Here is a 15,415-nt window from a genome sequence, read left to right as displayed (position 1 = left end):
GAGCATCTAGGATAGGACCTTCCCGAGCACTCATGTGCATAGGAGATGGACGCGCCGGGCAACTTCACGGCAACGAGGCGATAAGTATCTTTTTCAGAGACCGGCCCAACAGGCTTTGGGCCTGACATAACACTATAGGATTTGTTTCTGTGGCTTTGGTGGATCTTAAGCCCAATTTATTTGACATGAGCGGCAGGAACCGTGGGACATACCGTTCAACTTAGGCCTAAGGCCCAAATGGCTCTGGGGGCCCGATGCCGTACAGTTATTATAAACATGTTTTACTTTTACTTGCCCATGAGATCATTTATTTGTATCAATTTCTTTATTGAATTCTTCTTATCAACTTTTTACTTACAGTTTTTCTTTAATTCTTATAATATGTTTTATATACTCTCATTAATTCGTTAATTCAAATAGAGATGGTTAACGGAAAAAAAAGATTTTTCCAATTTGTCTGTATTCTAAATGCATCATTTACTTATAATGTGGATTGCAAAAAGGTATTACTTTTTAATTCTCATCATATCTCAATGCTAATGAAGCCATTTTTAAGTTTTGATGCAAACCTATTTCCAAGGTCTTAACTCTTCTTTTTTTATCAAAAAGATTTCAAAGAAAAAAAAAATTCAATTCTTATTCAACTATTAGAGACTTTACCAATTAAGCTAACTCGAACCCACAATATTTAATAATTTAAGTTGTTCATAATTCTTAACTATTAAATTGAGGTTACCACTTAAATATGATTTCAATTATAACTTCTTTAATCATTTTTAATTATTGAGTTCAAGGTTTTTCATTTAGATGTGCAGTAGTGATTACTTGAGTTTTAAAGCTTAATAATTATTATGCAAACTCCCTTTTTAAAGCTTAATATATTATTATATGCAAACTCTCTTTATATATTTTTTTAGGCATCTCCTTTTGTATTAGTCACATAGTTATTTACCATATTCCATTAAATTAATTTTGGAATTATATATATATATATATATATAAACTTAATCTTACAACATTCAAAAAAGATTACTCAACTTCTAGAAAAAGGAAGTAAAAGATTACTTTATTTTTACTATCTATGTTATTATTTAATTTTAATTAAATTAAAAAAAAATTATTTTCTTTATTTAACACATGATTCTTAATTGAGCCGTGCATTGCACGGATATAATACTAGTGGTTTTACTAAATTTGAAAGCTTTTATTAGGCACTTTTCTACCATGCACAACCCACTGCTAGCTGGATGCACACGAAAGATCGGATTTTTAGGTTTTAGGGGTGATGTTGCATGTTAAGTCTTTAGTGATGTGACATATTGTGTGCATGTATTTTTAGGGTAAGGTATGTGTGAGCCCTTTTTTTTTTTTTTTTTTTAAGAGTCGCTATCAACCATTAGTTTTATATTAGGTGTGATTGGTCACATATTTGTCTAATTCATTTTAAATTACCTAATTAACTAAACCAATTTTAAGGGTTTATTAATTAAGGTAAACCAAAAGTCTTGAACCAAAAATCTTAGACTTAGAAGTTCAATTACGTGTGGGGAAGGTGTTAGTCACCCCACACCATCTATCCAAGGAATAGTACCCCATTTTAATTTATTTCTAACGATATCTTTTTAGTGAAAAAATAAGATACTAACATTTTGGTTTTGAAAAAGTTTTGTACAAATAATACATATACACACACATGTGAATATTTATTTACGTGTGTGTGTGTTTATATATACATAGCATGTGAAAAACATTTACCACATTAAAAGTAATAATATACAATAGCATGTAAATATTTATTTTATTATTTACTACGTTAGTTAGCATGTGAATATTATGTATATTACATGTAAATGTACATGAAAATAAAATAAAGAGAGGGGCTAAGAAGAATAGCACCTTGTTGTCATCCACCATATTTTCTAATTTTATCATGCAAAAAAGAACACTGTATGAATACATTCGTGACAAGAAGGAGAGAAACTATGTAATTTTGATTGGTTCCTATGGGCTCAATGAGATTGAACCATAGGCACAAATCTCTAAAAATACAATCCTAAGAAAAGGTTTTAAACAACAATGATAAAAAGGAAATACATGAATTGTTTTAAAAAGAATTTTTCGGTAAAAAGTTTGCACATTTTGTAAAAAGAGTTTTTCTTTACTTTTGAAAACGTTTAACCTTTTGAGAAAAGAAAGTTTCGGGGATTTTTTTTTTTTTTTTTTTTGTGGTAAATTACAACTTACTCACTTGAGATTTAGTTGAAATTTAAGATTTAGTTGAAATTTAAGTTGTCTATTTATGATTTGAAATTTGATATTTTACCCACCTGAGATTAGCTTAATTAGAATTTCATAATCCACCTATGTTAAAAAATGGCTCAATATGTAATTTTACCCCATTTTTATATCTCTTTCTTCCAAAAACATAAAAAATACAATATCAAATAAGATCAAAAGGAATCCAGTAAAATACTTGCATCATGGGATTTCAAATCACAGGTAGACAACTTAAATTTTGATCAAACCACAAGTGAGTAAAGTGTCAAATTTTAGACTACAAGTAGACAACTTAAATTTTGGCCAAACCACAAGTAAATAAGTTGTAATTTACCCTTTTCTTTTTTTAGAAAATGTTATTGACAAAAGAGAAAATTTTTTAGAAAACTATTTCATCATTTTTGAAAGAGAAGAATCTCCTTTAAATGAGCAAAATTTAAAACGCTTCTTTTTAAAAGAGGTTTTATTATTTATTTAGAGAAGGTTTATGAGAAGAAATTTTTTAGAGAAAAGAAATGCCAATATTTTTTTTCAAAAGAGGGAACCCGAAAATTTCATGGCATTTAGAATTTGTTTTGAAAACCGTTTTGTGAACAGTTCCAATTTTGAGAAAACAAAGAGGAAGGAAGTTTTAGAAAGAAGAGTTGATAGAAAAAATATTCATGGGTTTTTAAAGAAAGGGTGTTTAACTTTAAAAAGAATCCCATGATTTTTATTTTAATGATAAGATTTTAAGAAAAGAGTTTTGTTTTTAATTTTTTTTTTGTAAAATAAAAAGTAATTCCAAAAAAAAAAAAAAAGAGTTGGGAAAAGGATTTTTTTTTTTTGAAAAGTTCATGGGTTTTTATTTTAAGAAAGAGAAAAGATTTGAGTTAAAAATCCCATGATTTCTATGGCGGAAGGAAACTTACGTTGAAAACGTTTTTATAGGGAAAACGATTTTGAACAAAAAGAAATTTGAAAAAAAAAAAGTGCTCACGAGTTTTGTTTTCAAAAAGATTTGGGTTCCAAAAATCCCATGATTTTTAGAAAAGAAATGCTATTTTAGAAACTTTGCTCATTAAAAAAAAAAAAATGAAAAGAAATTCCAACGTGGTAAAAGAAAAAACACTTTTGTTTTCAGGTTTAAGAAGGAAGAAAAAGATTTTTTTTTTTTTTAAGAAAAACATTTTAAAGGAAAAGGTTTTGGTTTTGAAACAACTTTTGAAATGGAATAAAGGTTTTTGAATTTTTTTTTTTTTTTTTGTTGGAAATGCTAACTTTAGAGATTTGTTTATGTTAAGATATGTGCCCTTTAAATCCTATTGTATGCCATGTATGACATTATATTCTATGTAATAAACTTGTTTTATTATTATCTAAAATAATGGTAATATGAATATTTGAACATTATCATATAGTTCATGAGATACATAATATGTAATTTATGTGATTTAGTAACAGAAGATATAAATCACAAGTTCTTTGTAAACTCAGAATTTTAGTTCATAGTCGGTGATGAAATTGAACATTTCATCTGCGAAAACTATAACATATCAACGAAGATGATTTGTCTTGATCATGTAAGTGGAGACTTCTAGTTGATATGTTGATGTTGATATATTTTAAGTGTTAAGACATATTGAACTGAACCGCTGTGAAATTTATTATTCTACTAACGACTGTCAAATGAATAATAAATCTCACAACTTTTATTTACATCAACTCTCAATCCTGAGAAAATAATAAATCTGATCATGAAGTGTAGGTTGCTTTGATATATTAGGAGTGAGATCTAAAGTCACGATCAAAACCTTAGTATGTTGGGTAGCCACATTTAATGTTGAAGGAACATATTTTTTCAAGATGAAATTCATAATCTCTTAACAGAGATATAAAATATTCTCTTGAGATAAATTTAATGGGTTTGGTTATTTAGAATGTTAGGCCTAACTACTTTAGTAAGAAGTTACTAAACTATATATTTATGAAATTAGATTTCATAAATATATGATGAATAACTTAAAGGATTAAACCGAATATTTAAGGATTGAGATATAGTAATCTTCAAAGTGGTGGTCAACATTTATGACTTTGTATTATTACAAATATTTTAATGAAAGGGTTGAATGTATAATAAAGTCTTGGGATATAATTTATTAATAAGGCTTAGAGTGCAATTATATTTATATAGTGGTATTAAATATAATTAATGGTAATTTTGGGTTTGTCAAGAGTTGATAGAGAGGCCCAAAACCCATTAGAGCTAGTGTCTTATTTGTCCCTTTTGGTCCCACTCCAAGCCACATACTAAAACCCAATTGGAATGACTTAAAAGGTTAGCCCAATTAGATAATCAGTTATATATAAGGAGAGAAACATACAGAATTTTTAAAAGTATGGAAATGATGTGTATGTGAGTGTAAGCCACTCTCTTATTCTCCCTTGAACACATATGTGTAAACTGATTAAGAAACCACACTTCTTGGGCATAAGTGAAATTGAAGTGAAGATTAAAAGTGTTCCCAAGTACTTCTAAATTCTAATTTTTGGTTTTGAATTTCACCACATCAACCACACCAAAGTACGCTCTCTTGTTCTTAAATTCTGAAATTTACATAGTACATGTTAAAAATTGTAAATGAAGTAGATCCTTTAATTTTCCGTTGTGTATGTTTTTTATGAGATACAAAATTGTATTTTCATGTGTTTTTCCAACAGTTTACTCAAGCTGTTAATTTATGGCAACAATGCTTATGAAAAAAAAAAGTAAAGAGCAACAATAGTAAACAAGTGCTATAAATTAAAAGACAAGAAATAAAGTGTAAGAAAGTAAAGGAAAGTAAATAAAGTTTCTTGGAAAATAAATGACAAGGAAAATAAGGTGCTTGAAATTTAAATGACAAGGAAGGTAAATTACTAGGAATTTAAATGACAAGAAAAGTATATGACTGGAAATTTAAATGACAAGGAAATTAAAGGTTCATTGGAAAAAAATAGGGTTTTTAGTGATTTATCCTAAACTGGCACTAATCTTGTTCAAGTCTTATAGGTCCTTTGTCAAAAAAGAAATGGGAGTTCAAAGCCATCAACTATTCTTTGAGACAACATACCCATATTGTGTTTTGAACAAATTTTAAGACCCATTTAGGAAAAATGTAGGCGAAAACCACATTTTCGCCCCTACATTTTCAAGTGATTCCCACTTTGGTTCCTATCTTTTTTTTCCACTACTTTTACTCCTTATTTAGAAAAACGCGTCTCGTTTTAATCCTTTTCGTCAATGCCCTAACAGCAAAGTCCTACGAGGTAGATGGAAATATTAAAATAATAATAAAAAATTTTATTTGGGCATTAAAAAATGCCACATCAACATCTAAATTAAAAAAAATTAATTTATTAATTTTAACTAAATAAAAAAATTAAAAATAGAAATAAAAAACCAAAAATCACATGAATTGAGATCTAAATGTGTCTTGAACAAGAACAACAAGAACACAAACCCGAATCTAAGAACACAAAATTAAAATCCAAAAATCACAAATCCAGAAAATAAGAACAAAAAATTAAACTATAGATCCACATCAAATTAAACACGAACACATTAAATATTTGAACAAGAACACAAAGCCAGCAAATTTAAAATCGAAAAAATTAAATTCAAACCCAGATTCAAACCTAGATTCAAAAATTTAAATCCAAAAAATTTAGCTCAAATACAAATTCATAAATCCCAAAGACCCCATTTTCTCAAACCCAACAAAATCATCAAAGACCCATAACAGGCCACACCCAAAATCTCCATTGATGAAGACCCAAATTACTAATTTCTCCAAATTACTGATTTTGCCCCTCCACACTCTCTTCACCGCCTCGAAGTACTTCCCATCGCTTCCCCCCAAAGCCAAGTACTTCATCGTGCACTCCACCGCCGCCATGAAATATGCCGCCTTCAACGACTCTCTGATCTCCACACCGTTGTTTTAGTCCATCTCTTTGATTAGTTCCAACGCTTGGAGCATCGTCTCGGTGACCCAAAGATGGAATGAGTGCGGCGATTGTGAAGAATAGCGTGTTAAAGGTTGGGTAGAGAGTGATGTATGGAGTGCCTAATGTGGAGGCTGATGTGCTTGAGGATTAGTCTCAGACTTGTCTTTGGTGTTGGGAGGTAATGGCTTTTCCTTTTTTCTTTTTCTTTTCTGAAATGTTAATTTGATGTTCAGTTTTGATTTTGATTAATGGGTCCTTTTGTTTTTCTTAAGTTTTAGATGTTGACGTGGCATTTTTTAATGCCAAAATAAATTATTATTATTATTATTTTAATAGTTTCGTCTGCCACGTAGGACTTTGCCTTTAGAGCACCGGCGGAAATGACTAAAACGAGATGTGTTTTTCTAAATAGGGAGTAAAAGTGAAAGTGGTGGAAAAGAAAAGATAGGGACCAAACCAAAGTGGGAATCGCGTGAAAATGTAGGGACGAAAATGTGGTTTTTGCCAAAAATGTATGGAAAATCATTTTAGGTGATGAAAGAGTAAATATACAAACAATAGATACATACATATATAACAATGGGAATAAATAGTGCAATAAATAAAGGGGATGGGGATGAGCAAAATGTAAATGGGATGACAAGTAAAATAAAAGGGAAGTAGGATGAACATAAATGTAAATGGAATAACAAGTATAACAATGTAAATAAATGAACAATAAAGTAAACGGAACAACAAAAATGTTCCTAGATGCCTAGAAGAGATGAGACTTCTTCCCCTTAAGGCTACTTCTCATATAATGTCTAGGTTAAGGTTCAATACCCATCTAGGAACCCACAATAATATAACAAGATAAACATTCACCAACAAATAGAATATGAACAAGGAACTAGAGACATAGATATAAACAATAACACAAATAAAGAACTAGGAATATAAAGCAAGATATTAAAGAAATAATAAGTAAAAAGAGCGCTTTCATATTTGAAATGTATGATATTACGAAGGAAAAGAGAAGATGAGGGATGGGTGCTATATAGAAGCTACCCCATCCCTATACAACTTACCCACTTACCAAAAAGATTACAAAGAAAAAAAAAAGGGGGGGCTGAAAATTTGGGAGGGGTTTCCTAAAGAAAAGAGAGAGAGAATTTTTCAAGAGTTTTTTTTTTATTTTCTAGTATTTTTTTTTTCTCTTAAAAATCTATTTCCTAGTCTCCAAAAACTTAAAACTTATAGTTTACAAAAATGGGAGGGGGTATTTATAGAGAAACAAATGGGGGGTGGAGGCTATGTGATGGTGTTCTAGGACAGCCTTCTACTTGTCCTCCAAGTTTTAACTATTTTGTGTTTTTCTCAATTTCTGGTCAGATTTTTGTGCTTTGTTTGGATACCTTTCCGAGCTCTGATGTCTTCAAATTTGGAATCCTTGGAAAGCTCTAGATGTCTAGTATCCATAGGCTTTGACCTTGCAAGATTTGGAGCTACGGTCATCAAGATATCCCATTCGGAAGGGAGGTGACGCAGTATAGGAAATTTGGTTACGTTTTTTCTTGAAAAATTCACTTCTTCCAATCCATATCAAATATTTTCGAGCCCTTTTTGTGGGAGGTAGTCGAGACCTCATACTTCAAGCTAGTTTAAACTAATGTTTCCAATTCTTGCTCAATTGGTACAATTTTTTGCGTGAATTTGGTCCAAAAACAGCCCTTTGAACATTTAGATAGGTTCTAGATTTTTATTGATATCTCATCCGTTTAGCTCTGATTTTTACTTGTAAACTATTGTTTTGAAGAAAAAAATATGACCTATGAGATAGTCCAAAATTTAGCCCAATCAAACGGTCAGATCAAAAAGTCAACTTTTTTACCACACTCGGTCAGGGTTTTTGGTCTTAATTCTTATCATATGGGTTTTAATTGTTGAAACTTTTTGATTCACCATCCGATCATGTTGCATTTATTTATTACCATTTTTTGGCTTTAAATATCATTATTTGCACCTTTTTCTAATTTTTTGGATTTTGGTATTTGTTTTGACACATTAATCGGGGTCGGACAAAATACTGTATCGACATCAGCAAACCCAACCACCATAAACCCACTAACAATACCATAACCACACCACTACGTACCAACCACATCACAACCCAGCAACCTAAATCAGCCAAAAACCACGACACAAACCACAACTCAACCATACCAAGACCTAATCAATGACCCACCACACCCATGGCATGAACCACCTCCATAAGCCGATCAACGACCCATCACCACCACAACAAACCACATCCCGATCAACAACCCACCACCACCATATGTACCCATAGCCATTAAGCTCTAAACTCTCGATAAGCCTACCTCAATTCGAAGCTTCCAAGAAGTGTGGAACCCTCGCCACGACGAAGTCTCCGCCTTAGCCTATAGCAACTATACGCCGCCATGTGGGACATGCGTGAGCCCATTTACACCGCCATGTGGAACCCTCACCACGTTGACGCCTTCCTCGACCACTACAAGCCGATTAAAGAGAGGAGAGAAGGACGAGAGATAGGGAGAGTTTTGAGATTAGAGAAAGTGATGAGAGATAGTGGAAGAGAGAGAGAGACCAGAAAGAGAGATAAAAACAGGGTTGAAGAGTGAAGAAAATGAATTGAAAAATAAATAAAATATAGGGCAAAGTTGAAATAAAAAAAATATATTAAGGCAAGTAGCATAATTTTTGTTATTTGTGGTGCTAAAAATAACTTTTTAGCATTTAGGGCCACATTTTCTATTTGCACCAATAACAATAGCTTTTGATAGAGAAATTAAGTAATTAAGGATTACCCAAGAAATCAATAATTCTTAAGAGCATCCACACCAATGGAGCTAAAATTTTTGGCATTTAATGTCTCAAAAAACTACTTTATCTATTTCAATACACAATTTCACAACACACCCTACATCAATTCTTTATTTTATTTTATTTTTTTTTTCCATTAGCCAAACACTATTAATTTCTTTCTCACTTCCTCTCTACCACAAAAACCCAACAAAAGGCACAAACCACCAACACAACTGCTGCCTAGCAAAACAACGCAATGAACCCAAACTATTAACACCCACTACCACCGCCACTCACAAAACCCAACAGCAACCCACCATCGTCACCATTAAACAACCTATAAAACTCAACAACACACAACCCATTATAACCCAAAATACAAATCTCAATCCAAGAGAGGTTGAAATTGGAGTTGGAGAAGGATTCAAATGCGAGAATGATGCATTGGAGGACGAGATTGGCATCAGAGGAAGAGAAGCCAAGGAAAGGATATTGGTCGAGATTGGAGTAGGAAAGGGATTCGAGCTTGTCCGATTTTGATGATGTGAGCTCCGACGAAGAGAGGAGACAAAGGCATTAAGTTGAGAGAGAGAGAGAGAGAGAGAAGAGGTTGACAGGGACATAAGAGTTGAGAGAGAGAGAGAAGAGAGAGGCAGTTGGTAGAGATAAGAGAATTTAATAAACAAAGAGTAGCAACTTGCTAAAATGGGTTCTACTAGTAGCAATTTACTATAGTTGGTTGCGAAAAAAATTTAGATTTAGCACCACTGATAAAGTGTAGTTTTTGGAGTTTGGGGTGTTAAAAATAACACCTTCATTGTGAATGCTCTAATGAGCCTTCCATCATAAGCCCACTAGTTGGTCTCTTGAAGTAAGTCATGCCAAAGAGCCCAAACTTTGGCGAAAAAGCTACCAAAAACCCACTGGAGTCTGAATTCTAGTCAACAAACACGAATATTTCCTCAAGATATTAAATTATATAAGGATGTGGTGTAAAATCCAAGTTTTACCCCTCCAATCCCAACATGCCACATCATTATATTACATATTAAAAAATAGGCATAACCACATTTAATCAATTCTAATACCCATTTGAAAATCCAACTTAAGTGTGAGTTTATTGAGATGTTGTTATGTGTGGTATGATGTATTAAGTTTTAAGTAAAAAACTAATGTGGTAATCTTTTATTGGATGGCATAAAACATGAGTTTAACACCCCGTCTTAGAATTCTTTCAAGTCGTATTCTTAAGAAAATTCTCACAAATTTATATTAGATGGTGAAGTGAGAGCAATACAAAAATCAATATGGATCACTATTTATACCCAATGGGTTATGTCCCTTCAAAAGACACCTTTAGAGGGTTACATAAGTGAAATTTAATGTTCACAAGGCATTGTAAATGTTTGACTTACTCAAAATAGTCACCAGGAAATTCTACAAAAACTGTTTTTCTTATACTTTTAACCAGTCCAACAGGAATCGAAAAAACCAAAGTGGCCAAAAATCTTCCACCATCGATTCAACCTATTGAACAGGATTTTCAACTAGTCAAAATCCTTAAACATGATCTTTTACATATCATCTTATTCAAATGATATAACTTCACATTCAAACATCTTATATTACAACCTACCTTGTATATATCTATATATAATACAACTATCTCATGGCTTTGCTATTTTTTCTACCACTTACAATCTGTCATGTTAGATAGTTATGATTAAGTGTGCATGAAAATGTATGATGCTAAGAGCATTTGCATCAATTCATGCAAATTTTTTTGTCTATTTTAGCCCAAAACCTACTTTTTTCTATTTTACATACTCATTTTTTAAAACACCTCATATCAAATTATCGATTTTACACTACATATCATTAAATTATCAATGTTTGAATTGTTTCTCATTTTTCATACACAACAATTATCATCCATTTTTTTTATTCATTCTCGAGATATATAAAAAAAAAAAAAAAATACACAAAGAAACAGTATATGTGTAAATACACATAGTTAGAGCAACCACATCAATTCGTCTAAAAATTTCCGTCTATTTTACACTAAAAATCTGCTTTTTCTATTTTACACTACCACATTTTCAAAACACCCACATCAGTTAATCTATTTTACGAATCTATTCTAATTAAATAATATTATTTATTGTTTTTTTAATTATTATTTATTAATACCCATTTCTCTCTTTCCCTCACCCATTCTCTCTTTCCCTCATAATCTATTCTCCTTTTTCAGCTCACTCACTCGTTTCTCTCTTTCCTTTACCCATTCCCAGCTCGCCGATCTAGCTCACTCCCAACTCGCCGATCTAGCTTGCCGCCGCTGCCGCCTCAACCACCAGCCGATTCGGCCTCCCTTTCACTTTCGCCCTCCCTCTCTCCTTCGCCCCTCCCTCTCTCCTCCACCACCGACCTTTCGCCTCCCATTCCTAACCGACGACAGTAATGGAAGATACGACAGCAGCAATGGAAGACCTGACGGCAGCAGATTGAGCGGCAGATCCGACTCCATTGGGCATTTCACGTGAGTTTTCCGTTGAGTATGGTTTGGACTGGGTTTTCCGATGGGTTTGGACTGTTTTTGGGTTGGGTTTCCCGGTGAGTTTTGATTGATTTTGAGTTGGGTTTTCCAGTGGGTTTGTCTTGATTTTGAGTTTGATTTTCTAATTGCTTTTCTGTTGATTTTGGGTTAATTTTCTGTTGATTTTGGAATATTTTTTTGTGCTAGGTTGCGGTGTTTGGTGGTGGCACTGGGTTTGGTGGTTGGGTAGTTATTTTCTACTTCCTTCTTATTATGCCGCACTAGTTTGTTGTAGTTTGATAGAGGAGAGAGAAAAAAAGAATTAAAAAATTATTTACACGATAAACAGTAACCATGCATATATACACGGTTACTGTTCATTTACACGGCAATGGTGTATATTTGCACATCTTTACAAAGACTGATGTAAGTGTTTTGGGTTAAAATATGTAAAATTGATATTTTTTTTCTATTTTAAAAGATTATAGATAAGCTGATGTGATTACTCTTATAATCATATATTTTTACATAACTTTGTGTAACCGAATATAAATGAATTTTGAGTTTAATAGACTAAAATGCTCTTCTTCTTTTATTTTATTTTATCATACAGTACTGAGTGATGCTAAAGTTCTAGTACTAGCATTATTGCAAAAGTTTGTGAGGTGCAGTAGTGGAAGATTCATGGGCTAAACTCAATGTGAACAATATACCATATTTCAAAGAAAGCGGCGGGTAGGGACTAGGTAGTAAGGCTATGTTCGTGACTTTCTAGTCTTAACCAATCCAATCCAATGCTTCATATTTCATTTTCAAGATGGTCATAAAAACAATCAAAAAGCTTTATAAATTTTGACCACCAACTCCTTATAAATTTTGACCACAACTCCCAGTTAAAAAATAAAAAAAATAATAATAATAAAAAAAGAAGATCGGATCTGAAATTTGCTTAAAGACCACGTCTACTGGTCCCAGGCATCACCTAGGTTGCGTACATATAATATAACCCATGTGCCTGCAAGACACGTCACGTTGTCGGTAACGATACCTCGTCTGTCTGATTAACCCCCACCAACACTAACACCAACCCTTAAATTTTGTTTTAAATAAAAATTATTCATTCAATAAAGAGGTCACCACGTCATCACATGTCCTTATCTGAGTCAACCGTAGAACACGCATCGCCGTTCATGCGGACAACTAATCAACGGCTCCAACTTTCTCTCCCACGTGGCCTTTCTGACGCTCGCGTCACACCCCACTAGGTCCAGTCATGAGCGTGCTTTTCTTTTTTACCATCTTTCTTTCCCCCATTAAAAAAAAATCTTCTCTGCCATTGCTACCTTTTGTCCTTCACATAAAAATGCTCTGGTCACGTGGAAACACTTCTATCCCATCACCAGCTAAATACAAAATACTCATTATTTTATAGAGTACACTCATCATAAAATAGGTTATTATTCATTTTTAATGGACTCTTTATATTTTGAAATTTTTTTTCTTATGAACAGTAGCTCATCAAATCTGATAAGTTACTGTTTATTATTCAAATATTTTTTTATTATAATAATAAGGTATTAAATAAAAAAATATTAGAAGATGTGTAGTTGTTAAAAATAAATAAATAATGAATGAAGAAATAATATTTAAATGAGATAGAGAATCTGTTAGAAAGTGAATTTGAAAAAGTGGGTAGCTAAAATGTAAAAGTCACTATTCATTCTCCAAACAATACAAAAATTTGTTATAAGAGCATCTCCAACAGGAGAGCTAAACACAAAATGCTCTCTACTTTAGAGAGCAAACCCACAAAATGGGCTACTATTCATTCTCGAATGAACTTTCTATATCCTGATTTTTTTTTGGCTCATAAACAGTAACTCATCAAGTCTGATGGGCTACTGTTCATTCTTCAAATATTTTTTTTCTATTATAATAATAAGGTATTAAATAAAAAAATGTTGAAAGATTTGTAGTTGTTAAAAAAAGAATAAATAATGAATGAAAAAATAATATTTAAATGAGATAGAAAATCTATTGGAAAGTGTATTTGAAAAAATGAGTAGTTAAAAGGTAAAAGTCACTATTCATTCTCTAAACAGTACAAAAATTTATCTAATCTGTTAGAGATGCTCTTAGACCTTATTATGTGATGAGTTGTGACATAAAATTATGTATTTTTATGTGTTTCTAATATTACTCTTTAACTTAACCTTAACGTAGGCTAGCGTACGCCAAACACAGCCTATGGAGAAAAAGCCGTGAAAGCAGATTCTTAAACAACCAATTGCAGTTTTTTTTTTTGTTTTTTTGGAGAATCAACAACCAATTGCAGTTAAATCCTATTATATAAACGGTTATAAAAAATAGGGAAATGTTTTATACACGTCTTTTTTTTTTTTTTTACTGTCACATACTTCTATATGTAGTAATTGCTGCATAATTGAAGTATGCAGCAAAACTTTTCCATAAAAAATATATAATAGAAATTGTGATCCTAAAATTACTCCACCCAAATGAAATCACAAAGCCTCTATGTGTGAGATGATATTTCATGTCACCGGGATTTAAATTAAAAATCGTGTATTTAAATATTATTTGACTCTATGATGCTTCTGAGTTACAAATCAAATCAAATCAAAGATTAGTTCTATTACCAAAAACTTCCTTAATTTTCGAAAGCTTTTCTTTTGTCCCAAATTTTATTTTTATTTTTATTTTGATACAGTGTTTATAACTTAACATTGATGTTTTGAGATGATAAAAAAGTGGGAAGATAAAATAAAAAAATTGTGTTTTTAATCCTTTGTGATAAAGAATAAAAAATAAATAAAAAAAGAGATGATAAAATATAATTTATTATTATTGCCTTATTATTAAAAGTAGAATTATGAAAAAAAAATTAAGATAATTTTGTATTTTTATTCTCATTACCATTTTTTCTCATCTTTTCCCCCCAATTTAAAGGGAAAAAAATGGAGGGCTCCATTGGAAAACTTCATCCATCCTATTTTCTTTTCTTTCCCTTTTCACTCCAATTAAACAATGAAAAATCATATTTAGAAATATAGAATTATTTGAATCTCTCCTTGAAGTGGTCCCTTGCAATAAAATATTAAACTTAATGCTAGGAATTGTGTAAGTTCCGTGATCTGTACTCCCTTTAGATGACATATCGGCATGTCGATTCATTCTTGCGAAAGGAGGGTACATGGTACTTAATCTCCCTAAATGCGGTTTAGGCTCAAACTGAGCATGAGCTTGAGAGTACGCGGTGCCTCTTAAAAAGAAACATAGGAATCGCCACCTGGTTATAGGTTTAGGCATGATTGTTAAAATCCCGATTTGGATCCTACGATCCTATGATTTTACAATCTCCCCTGCTAAAAAAGATCCGAATCTTTCAAGGATCTTTGGTAGGATCGCTACAATCGTTCAAGATTGGTAGGATCGTACGATTTTGACAATCCCAAACAATCCTAGTTTCTAGTAATCTTCTTTAACTTGACAAAAGGCTCAGTTGGACCTAAATGAAAAATAATATCCTAATAGACCCAATTTTGCTATTCTAAGGTAGAGAAATAGAGTGTTAGTTTGATCTAAATGAAAAATAACATCCCAATAGAGTGACACGTTTTGAGATTTTTGGCCTCTTCAAATGATGCTTACAAGTGGATGTAGTGATGTATGGTAACTACCTCAAATGGATGCAAACTTTTGGTTTTTTATGAATGAATGTATAATTTATATGATTATTTAACATACCAATGTATTTTTTTTTTCTTAAATAATGTGGGATCTTACAAT

This window comes from Quercus lobata, chromosome 4 (genome assembly GCF_001633185.2).
Source record: "Quercus lobata isolate SW786 chromosome 4, ValleyOak3.0 Primary Assembly, whole genome shotgun sequence".
Lineage (NCBI taxonomy): Eukaryota > Viridiplantae > Streptophyta > Magnoliopsida > Fagales > Fagaceae > Quercus > Quercus lobata.
Note: the sequence above shows the minus strand (reverse complement) of the source record.